Here is a 10,814-nt window from a genome sequence, read left to right as displayed (position 1 = left end):
CTGTGCAGGTAAGCGGAGCTGAGCCACCGCTAGGCTTACTACAGTCTGAGGTAGTGACGTATATTGTGCAGGTAAGCGGAGCTGAGCCACCCCTAGGCTTACTACAGTCTGAGGTAGTGACGTATATTGTGCAGGTAAGCGGAGCTGAACCACCACTAGGCTTACTACAGTCTGAGGTAGTGACGTATATTGTGCAGGTAAGCGGAGCTGAGCCACCACTAGGCTTACTACAGTCTGAGGTAGTGACGTATATTGTGCAGGTAAGCAGAGCTGAGTCACCACTAGGCTTACTACAGTCTGAGGTAGTGACATATATTGTGCAGGTAAGCGGAGCTGAGCCACCGCTAGGCTTACTACAGTCTGAGGTAGTGACGTATATTGTGCAGGTAAGCGGAGCTGAACCACCACTAGGCTTACTACAGTCTGAGGTAGTGACGTATACTGTGCAGGTAAGCGGAGCTGTACCACCGCTAGGCTTACTACAGTCTGAGGTAGTGATGTATATTGTGCAGGGAAGCGGAGCTGAGCCACCACTAGGCTTACTACAGTCTGAGGTAGTGACATATATTATGCAGGTTAGCGGAGCTGAGCCACCACTAGGCTTACTACAGTCTGAGGTAGTGACGTATATTGTGCAGGTAAGCGGAGCTGAACCACCGCTAGGCTTACTACAGTCTGAGGTAGTGACGTATACTGTGCAGGTAAGCGGAGCTGAGCCACCACTAGGCTTACTACAGTCTGAGGTAGCGACGTATATTGTGCAGGTAAGCGGAGCTGAGCCACCGCTAGGCTTACTACAGTCTGAGGTAGTGACGTATACTGTGCAGGTAAGCGGAGATGTGCCACCACTAGGCTTACTACAGTCTGAGGTAGTGACGTATATTGTGCAGGTAAGCGGAGCTGAGCCACCACTAGGCTTACTACAGTCTGAGGTAGTGACGTATATTGTGCAGGTAAGCGGAGCTGGACTACCGCTAGGCTTACTACAGTCTGAGGTAGTGACGTATATTGTGCAGGTAAGCAGAGATGAACCACCACTAGGCTTACTACAGTCTGAGGTAGTGACGTATATTGTGCAGGTAAGCGGAGCTGAGCCCCCACTAGGCTTACTACAGTCTGAGGTAGTGACGTATATTGTGCAGGTAAGCGGAGCTGGACTACCGCTAGGCTTACTACAGTCTGAGGTAGTGACGTATATTGTGCAGGTAAGCAGAGATGAACCACCACTAGGCTTACTACAGTCTGAGGTAGTGACGTATATTGTGCAGGTAAGCGGAGCTGGACTACCGCTAGGCTTACTACAGTCTGAGGTAGTGACGTATATTGTGCAGGTAAGCAGAGATGAACCACCACTAGGCTTACTACAGTCTGAGGTAGTGACGTATATTGTGCAGGTAAGCGGAGCTGAGCCACCGCTAGGCTTACTACAGTCTGAGGTAGTGATGTATATTGCGCAGGTAAGCGGAGCTGAGCCACCACTAGGCTTACTACAGTCTGAGGTAGTGACGTATATTGTGCAGGTAAGCAGAGCTGTGCCACCACTAGGCTTACTACAGTCTGAGGTAGTGACGTCCAAAATTGTACAGCTGTTGATAGTAAAAAGTAAACTGTCCCACGATGTGACATCCTTCAATCCGAGCAGAATGGAGGCTGGGGGTTGAACCGCGTGGGTCCCTGACGTCGGTATTGGTGAATCTGCTTGCATCCCTTTGTAGATGGAGGATCCGTGCAGTGAGGGTAAGGGGGCTTATACAGGGGAAAAAATGATTGGTCTGACTACTGCTGCTTCAGTAACAAGCACAGTCTATTTATACAGAGCTAATTAGCATATATACATATCATATAAAGAACAATGGATGAGTGGTGGGTATACCAGTGTGTGGGGTGGGTGGGTGGCTGTCCTCAACGCGCTTTGTCCTGTAAAGGACTTTTTTAATGGAGGGGTGCATGGTGTGTGCATCTGTTTATAAGTGTGCTGTCCTGTGCGTGCAGCACCTCCGGCTTGTAGAGGGACACACACAGCGCGGAGTGTAGAGGGACACACACAGCGCGGAGTGTAGAGGAACACATGCAGCGCGGAGTGTAGAGGGACACATGCAGCGGGGAGTGTATAGGGACACACACACAGCGCGGAGTGTAGAGGGACACACAGCGCGGAGGGTAGAGGGACACACGCAGCCCGGAAGGTAGAGGGGCACATGCAGCGCGGAGGGTAGAGGGGCACACGCAGCGCGGAGGGTAGAGGGACACACGCAGCGCGGAGTGTAGAGGGACACACAGCGCGGAGTGTAGGGGGACACACGCAGCAGGGAGGGTATAGGGACACACGCAGCGCGGAGGGTAGAGGGACACACGCAGCGCAGAGGGTAGAGGGACACACGCAGCGCAGAGGGTAGAGGGACACACACAGCGCGGAGGGTAGAGGGACACACAGCGCGGAGTGTAGGGTGACACACGCAGCGAGGGGTGTAGAGGGACACACGCAGCGGGGAGTGTATAGGGACACACACGCAGCGCGGAGGGTAGAGGGACACACGCAGCGCGGAGGGTAGAGGGACACACGCAGCGCGGAGGGTAGAGGGACACACAGCGCGGAGTGTAGGGGGACACACGCAGCGAGGGGTGTAGAGGGACACACGCAGCGGGGAGTGTATAGGGACACACATGCAGCGCGGAGAGTAGAGGGACACACGCAGCGCGGAGGGTAGAGGGACACACGCAGCGCGGAGGGTAGAGGGACACACGCAGCAGGGAGTGTAGAGGGACACACGCAGCGGGGAGGGTAGAGGGACACACGCAGCGCGGAGGGTAGAGGGACACACGCAGCGCGGAGGGTAGAGGGACACACGCAGCGTGAAGGGTAGAGGGACACACGCAGCGCTGAGGATAGAGGGACACACGCAGCGCTGAGGGTAGAGGGACACACGCAGCGCGGAGTGTAGAGGGACACACACACAGCGCGGAGTGTAGAGGGACACACAGAGCGCGGAGGGTAGAGGGACACACGCAGCGCGGAGGGTAGAGGGACACACGCAGCGCGGAGGGTAGAGGGACACACAGCGCGGAGGGTAGAGGGACACACGCAGCGCGGAGGGTAGAGGGACACACGCAGCGCGGAGGGTAGAGGGACACACGCAGCGCGGAGGGTAGAGGGACACACGCAGCGCGGAGGGTAGAGGGACACACGCAGCGCGGAGGGTAGAGGGACACACGCAGCGCGGAGGGTAGAGGGACACACAGCGCGGATGGTAGAGGGACACAGTGCGGAGTGTAGGGGGACACACGCAGCGCGGAGGGTAGAGGGACACACGCAGCGCGGAGGGTAGAGGGACACACAGCGCGGAGTGTAGAGGGACATACTGTACTTAGTGTGGACTGAAGAGGAATATACACAGTGGAAGGTGTAGAGGGACATACATAGGGTAGAGTGCTATCTGCAGATCATTGCACTGTGCCCCAGTCCTCCTCACCATGTATGCTATTACCACAGGTGATGGTGACCCTATATTAAGAGGAAAGTCCAGAAATAGAGCATTGTGTCCCTCCTGGAGAGGTTCATGTTGGGAGGTTATGCTACCACAGGGCTACTACCACAGGGTTATTACCACAGGGCCACCACAGGGTTATTACCACAGGGTTATTACCACAGGGTTATTAGGGTATGGGTGAAAACCAGACCAGGACAAAACCGCCGGACCGGACATCAAACTCTGCATTTTGGAGCTTGTAGCCTCAGGTCCGGGGGTGTCCTGCCCTGGTGGGCTGCCTGTCACACCTGTCACGGGGTAGAATAAAGCCTCCCTGTATGGTCCGGGCATGTAGCAAAAACCGGACGGTCCGGACCACACGGGGAGGCTGTAATCACTCCTTTCCCATGTCCCTGGTGATAGCTATCACAGGGACCCCCCCGGACAAGACACCCCCCCGGACCGGACCCTACAAGCTCCGGACTGCAGATTTTGATGTCCTGTCCGGCGGTCCGGAGTGTAGTCCGGGTCCGGTTTTTACATAGTCCCGGTTTATTACCACAGGGTTATTACCACAGGGCTACTACAGGGTTATTACCACAGGGATACAACATATATATTATAATACAATACTATATACAATATAATAAACAATATAATATATAATACATTATATTACCCTGCAGACAATTGATTAATCTGTAAAATTAATGTAATAAATGCATCTAAGAAGTAGCAATATATTATGTAATGTGCGTATATTAAAGTGTATTTGTAGTACTTAACCTATCATTACCTTCCGTAGTATGAGACTGAACTGTGGGCAAATAGTAGATAGCCAGTTGGGATTTGCCCTTAGTTAAAATGGCCACCGGAGCATCGCCGTATACACACCTCTCTAGGAATAGGAAGGGGGTGGGGACTGACGCAGACAGGAAGTGCAATGATAGCAGCGACGCTCCGGCCTGACCCGGAAGTGGAGGTCCAGCAAATAGTGCACACACTGACCCGGAAGTAGGGGGTGTAAGTCGGAGACAGAAGCAGCACTGACTCCTCCTGTACTTACACACTGGTACCAGCAGCTGGGAGACCCGGATTACTGTGGTCCTGAGGGGTCTGTAATACCCAGCAAGGTATGTGATTAGTCTGACCATGCCGAGTATTGTGTTATATATGTCTGTTCTACTAACAGCACTAACCACACTGACTGCTCTCTATATGGGAACCAGTATATATATATATATATATATATATATATATATATATATATATATATATATATAGCACTACAGTAACCACACTGACTGCCCTCTATAAGGGAACCATTATATATATATATATATACAACTAGCGTGATGCCGGCACTCAGCTCCAAACTTTTTCTCCTTAGGGCCCCGTGCCCTCGGTAAGGACCCGCAAGTCCAATAATATCTGTGGTGTAGCCGCGGCACTGGGGACTTTAGAAATAAACGATACAGGAAGCTTGTTCTCTGTTGACGTTTCAGCCTTTAATGACAGGCTTTTCTCAAAACAGCTTTACATAAAATACAAGCAAAGACACTTACCTCTAAATAGCGTGCAGTATCACCCAGAATTCCAAGAGCAGTGTACACTTCCGGACTTCCGACAGGCGCCGGTCTGTGACATCATTCTCGATCCAGCAGGTTGCCTAGGCAACCGTGTGCTCTACAAGCTGGAACAATAAAGTTATGTGTGAATGAAAGAAGAAAAAAATGAACTTGTTTAAATCTGTGTCCTCTAGCGGACCAATGTGAATACGACCCACGCACCTAAGGCATGGGATGGAGTGAAAAAACTATGAATGTAACAAAATAACCTAAAATAGAACTGAATGGAATAAAAAGTCGATAAAGATCCTGCTATATTGGAATCCAAACGTGACACTGCAAACTATATGAAGTGAGAAAACATGAAAAAATTTTTTTTAAACACATGCAGGATATAAATCGACTTATACATCACTCAACGGACTGACTCTGATGTTATAGTGTCAGACCACAAATACATAAACAACATACTAACATACATAAATCATGTGATGCCTAATTACATATAAACAATTATTATGTGATTATAGAGTGCATATTACTCGCTAAACCACCTATTAGGCTAGATCCTGTGTGCACCCCCAATAATGACCTCAACCTATCTGAGTGTCATAACAATATGCACTTGGGTACCACTACCCCTGCTTCCCACGCAATTAAACCACTGCAACTACCTCTGTATAACTGTAGGGTATCATTCAAAGGAAGCAGTGGAGTCCCAACTGTTCATTCAACCCCTTGGGGGCCAAACAATCTAGCTTGAAAATCCACCGCGTCTCGAGTTGAAGTAATTTTCTGCCCCTATCACCTCCCCTTACCAAAGGGGGGACGTGGTCAATAACCATGCATCGAGCTGAAGCCAAGGGGTGCTGGGCTTGGGCAAAATGCCGTGCCAGTGGCTGATCACTGGAGCCCTTCTTGAGGGCAGCCCGGATCGCCGACCGATGTGCCGCCATGCGTTCCCGGAACTGCCTCTCCGTTTTACCCACATATATCCGTGAACATGGGCAGGAGATGATGTACACTACATAACTGGAAGTACATGTTAAGTAGAATTTTATGGGAAATCTTTTTCCACTGTAAGGATGGCACACTGTAGTTCCAGCAAGCATGGAACTACATGTTGTGCAATTTGGGCATTTGAAGCAGCCTTTTTTGTTGGTGGTTAGGAATGTAGTTTTGGTACTCTTACCCCAATTGGTAATATCTGTCCTGACTAGGTAATCCTTCAGGTTCCTACCCCTTTTATATGCTGGCATGATACGGCTCTGATTTAAGTTTAACCCTGGATCACTAGCTATGATCGGCCAGAATTTCTTAGCTGTTTTAACCTTTTCGGGGGACTGATGTGAAAACTGAACGACCCAAACCAGTTTATCTGCCTGGTTTTTGGTCAGGACTCTGGGGGCCAACAATTCCTGTCTGGTTTTAACAAGGGCCTTCTGGCGTTGGATGTTGAGATCCTTTTGAAGATAACCCCTATCACGGAATTTTTTAGCCATGACCTCTAACTCATGGCGGGCAGTCTCTGGGTCACTGACAATGCGTAGGACCCGAAGGAACTGACTGTATGGTAGGGATTGTTTACTGTGAATGGGGTGGGCACTTGATGCCAGTAAAAAATTATTACGATCCGTGGGTTTTCTAAAAATGTTAGTGGTTATACCTGAGGGGCCAAGGGTGATTGCTACATCGAGATAATTAATGGTTTTGGTCTCAATCGAGTATGTGAATTTTATAGGATGGTTGGTCTCATTGTGAGACTCAATAATTTCCCTGAATCTTCCCTCAGTGCCTGACCAAAACAGCAAAATGTCATCAATGTAACGAAAGTATCTCACGATACTCCCGCTAATATTGATGTCAGAGAAAAAAATATCATTTTCCACCTCAAACATATAGGTATTGGCTAGCGATGGGGCCACATTCGACCCCATCGCCACCCCCGATGTTTGCAGGAAGTGATGACCGTCAAAGAAAAAATAATTTTTTGTCAGTACCATCTCTAACAGTTCAAGAAAAAAACCAGAATCAGGGCCCTTGTACTCAGTGTTGTTAGTAATTAATCTCCTTACTGCTTGGATCCCCGCATGGTGTGGGATGCACGTATACAGGTTGCATACGTCAATTGTGATCAAGAGACATCCCTCCGGTAGCTGCCCCATGTCATTCAATGCAATTAACAAAGACGTGGTGTCCTTGAGAAATGTGGGTTTATTTTGAATGATGGGTTGTATAAAACCATCCAGGTAGACCGCCACCGGCTGAAAGATGGATCCTCTAGCCGAAATGATCGGCCTACCTGGAGGCTTAACAGCATTCTTGTGTATTTTGGGAATAGTGTACAGGATGGGTTTAACCGGAAAATCCACAGTAAGGTATTTTCTACATGTGTCCGTAATGAACCCATCCTGTACACCCCTCTCCAAACACAAGTCAACATCCTTTTTGAAGGTCATAGTGGGGTCTCCCCTGAGTTGAGAATAGACATTAGTGTCCGCAAGCTGTCGTTGGATCTCTTCCCGATAGTCAGTGAGATTTTGTATTACAATGGAACCCCCTTTGTCAGACTGGCGAATAGTGATGTCATCATAAGAGGATAGATTTTTGAGTGCTTTACGCTCAGTCAGAGACAGGTTCCATTGATGCGGGTGAATCCTGTCGACAGATCTGGTAGACTCAGTTTCCAGGAGACGCGTGAAAGTCTTCAATGACGCATTGTTGCTGAATGGTTCAAAAGATGAAGATGGTTTAAACCCCTTGATATGCTGTGGGACAGACGTAGGCCATTCTTGGCTTGGTTTATTTTTGAAATGCTCCTTCAATCTGATCTTGCGATTCAGCTGATAATTTTCAATTTTATTTTGCAGAGGGTCCACTGGACAGGTTGGGATGAATGACAGCCCTTTATGTAAAACGCTAATTTCTGTGGTAGTCAAAGACCTCGAAGAGAGGTTGAATACTAGGTCTTCCGAGACCTGGGAGGCTTTCTGGCTTGTTTTCCTCCCCCTCCAGTTTTGGTGGCCCCTTCTTGTTCTCGCGGACTTTTGCCAGCAATTTGTGCCCGCGTGCGCACCCCTAAAGGGCGTGAACCAGGGGTAGGTCTGTTGTCACCAGTATCACTATCGGTGCCTGTGGTGGCTGAATCCGCCGTGTATCTGGGTCGTTGGCGATATGCCCTACGTCTGGGCCCCTGCCGTTCTTCAATGGCAGATGGAGCCCCCGTCAGCCAACCATACACTCTCTGGCACTCGTAATCCTGGTCAACCTTGTTGCGTTTATCTTTCTTGAAAGAAATGAGTTCATCCTTATATTTATCAACATCAGCACTCAATTTTGTGATCCAATCAGTAGATGTTTCATTTTTTAGTTTAGATGCATTCACATCAGCAAATTCTTGGTACTTTTTCTTGGCCAGCTCATACTCTTTTTTGGACTCCTCGATCACCAGAAGGAGGAGATCGAAGGAGCACTTATTCAAAATGGAAGTCCATTTAATGCAAAATTCGGCATTATACCTGCCTATCGTGGGGACATTTCTAATACGAAAACCCCTAGGGATTTTTTTATCCCTAAAATAATTGGACAAAGTCAATTCATGGTAATAAAAGTCCAATTCACGTTTTTTGCATTTGAACAATTCTTGGTAGATATTTTTGGGGTTGTCCTTCCCCACAAGTTGGTCAGCATCATCGGCAAATAAGATCCCCTCTGCCTCGGACTCCGAATAGCTGTACAAGGACCCTGGGGTTAAGGTCACCCGTTGATGTACTGGGGTGCCTGGCTGCTGCATTTTGGTTAATAAAAATGAGCGATGCGATGAGCTGGAGTATGAGTGGCTATTGCTGTTGTCTCCACTACGCTTTCTCTAAGCACTACTATATAAAGTGCTGAGTGCGTATTTGGAACAATCAACAAAAAAATTACAAAATGCTGGATAACAAAGGGAGTGCTGACACAGGGCTGTCGACACCCTATCTCCCAGTAGATTGGAAAAACAGGGCAGTGAAGTCCAAAGTGCATATAAAAGTGCTTATAAAAGTGCTGGTGCTGGAAAAAGTGCAAATGTCCTGAACCAAATCCTTGGTTGTACGGAGCGCGCTAGCACATAAACGTGTAAAGTGCTGCGTGCTCAAGAAGGTGCAGAAATACAGGATGTAAAGTGCACTGTGCTCCTGTGCAAAACAGTGGCGATGCTGCTGTATTCGAGATGTGGCTGATAACTGGAAGGTGCCTTGCTGGGTAGCGTGCGCCGCATTCACTGGAATGGTGAAGCGGCAGATACACTCCAAATAGACAACTAGCGTGATGCCGGCACTCAGCTCCAAACTTTTTCTCCTTAGGGCCCCGTGCCCTCGGTAAGGACCCGCAAGTCCAATAATATCTGTGGTGTAGCCGCGGCACTGGGGACTTTAGAAATAAACGATACAGGAAGCTTGTTCTCTGTTGACGTTTCAGCCTTTAATGACAGGCTTTTCTCAAAACAGCTTTACATAAAATACAAGCAAAGACACTCACCTCTAAATAGCGTGCAGTATCACCCAGAATTCCAAGAGCAGTGTACACTTCCGGACTTCCGACAGGCGCCGGTCTGTGACATCATTCTCGATCCAGCAGGTTGCCTAGGCAACCGTGTGCTCTACAAGCTGGAACAATAAAGTTATGTGTGAATGAAAGAAGAAAAAAATGAACTTGTTTAAATCTGTGTCCTCTAGCGGACCAATGTGAATACGACCCACGCACCTAAGGCATGGGATGGAGTGAAAAAACTATGAATGTAACAAAATAACCTAAAATAGAACTGAATGGAATAAAAAGTCGATAAAGATCCTGCTATATTGGAATCCAAACGTGACACTGCAAACTATATGAAGTGAGAAAACATGAAAAAAAAATTTTTAAACACATGCAGGATATAAATCGACTTATACATCACTCAACGGACTGACTCTAATGTTATAGTGTCAGACCACAAATACATAAACAACATACTAACATACATAAATCATGTGATGCCTAATTACATATAAACAATTATTATGTGATTATAGAGTGCATATTACTCGCTAAACCACCTATTAGGCTAGATCCTGTGTGCACCCCCAATAATGACCTCAACCTATCTGAGTGTCATAACAATATGCAAGTTATGCATATTGTTATGACACTCAGATAGGTTGAGGTCATTATTGGGGGTGCACACAGGATCTAGCCTAATAGGTGGTTTAGCGAGTAATATGCACTCTATAATCACATAATAATTGTTTATATGTAATTAGGCATCACATGATTTATGTATGTTAGTATGTTGTTTATGTATTTGTGGTCTGACACTATAACATCAGAGTCAGTCCGTTGAGTGATGTATAAGTCGATTTATATCCTGCATGTGTTTAAAAAAATTTTTTTCATGTTTTCTCACTTCATATAGTTTGCAGTGTCACGTTTGGATTCCAATATAGCAGGATCTTTATCGACTTTTTATTCCATTCAGTTCTATTTTAGGTTATTTTGTTACATTCATAGTTTTTTCACTCCATCCCATGCCTTAGGTGCGTGGGTCGTATTCACATTGGTCCGCTAGAGGACACAGATTTAAACAAGTTCATTTTTTTCTTCTTTCATTCACACATAACTTTATTGTTCCAGCTTGTAGAGCACACGGTTGCCTAGGCAACCTGCTGGATCGAGAATGATGTCACAGACCGGCGCCTGTCGGAAGTCCGGAAGTGTACACTGCTCTTGGAATTCTGGGTGATACTGCACGCTATTTAGAGGA

General features: G+C 47.5%; 1 protein-coding gene across 1 annotated transcript in view; it reads left to right on the top strand.

Annotated features, from left to right (window-relative positions):
• The first annotated feature begins 4,502 nt into the window (after window positions 1–4,502).
• LOC146072881 (uncharacterized) overlaps window positions 4,503–10,814 on the top strand; it is a 157,130-nt gene continuing 150,818 nt past the window's right edge. The window contains exon 1 of the mRNA XM_083180063.1: window positions 4,503–4,600. The gene's annotated coding sequence lies outside the window, so the exon portion shown is untranslated. The remainder of the gene's footprint in view (window positions 4,601–10,814) is intronic.

The sequence above is a fragment of the Crinia signifera genome, chromosome 4 (assembly GCF_055691185.1).
Source record: "Crinia signifera chromosome 4, ASM5569118v1, whole genome shotgun sequence".
NCBI lineage: Eukaryota > Metazoa > Chordata > Amphibia > Anura > Myobatrachidae > Crinia > Crinia signifera.
The sequence above is the reverse complement of the archived record's forward strand: the minus strand, read 5'-3'. Positions and strand labels throughout refer to the sequence as shown.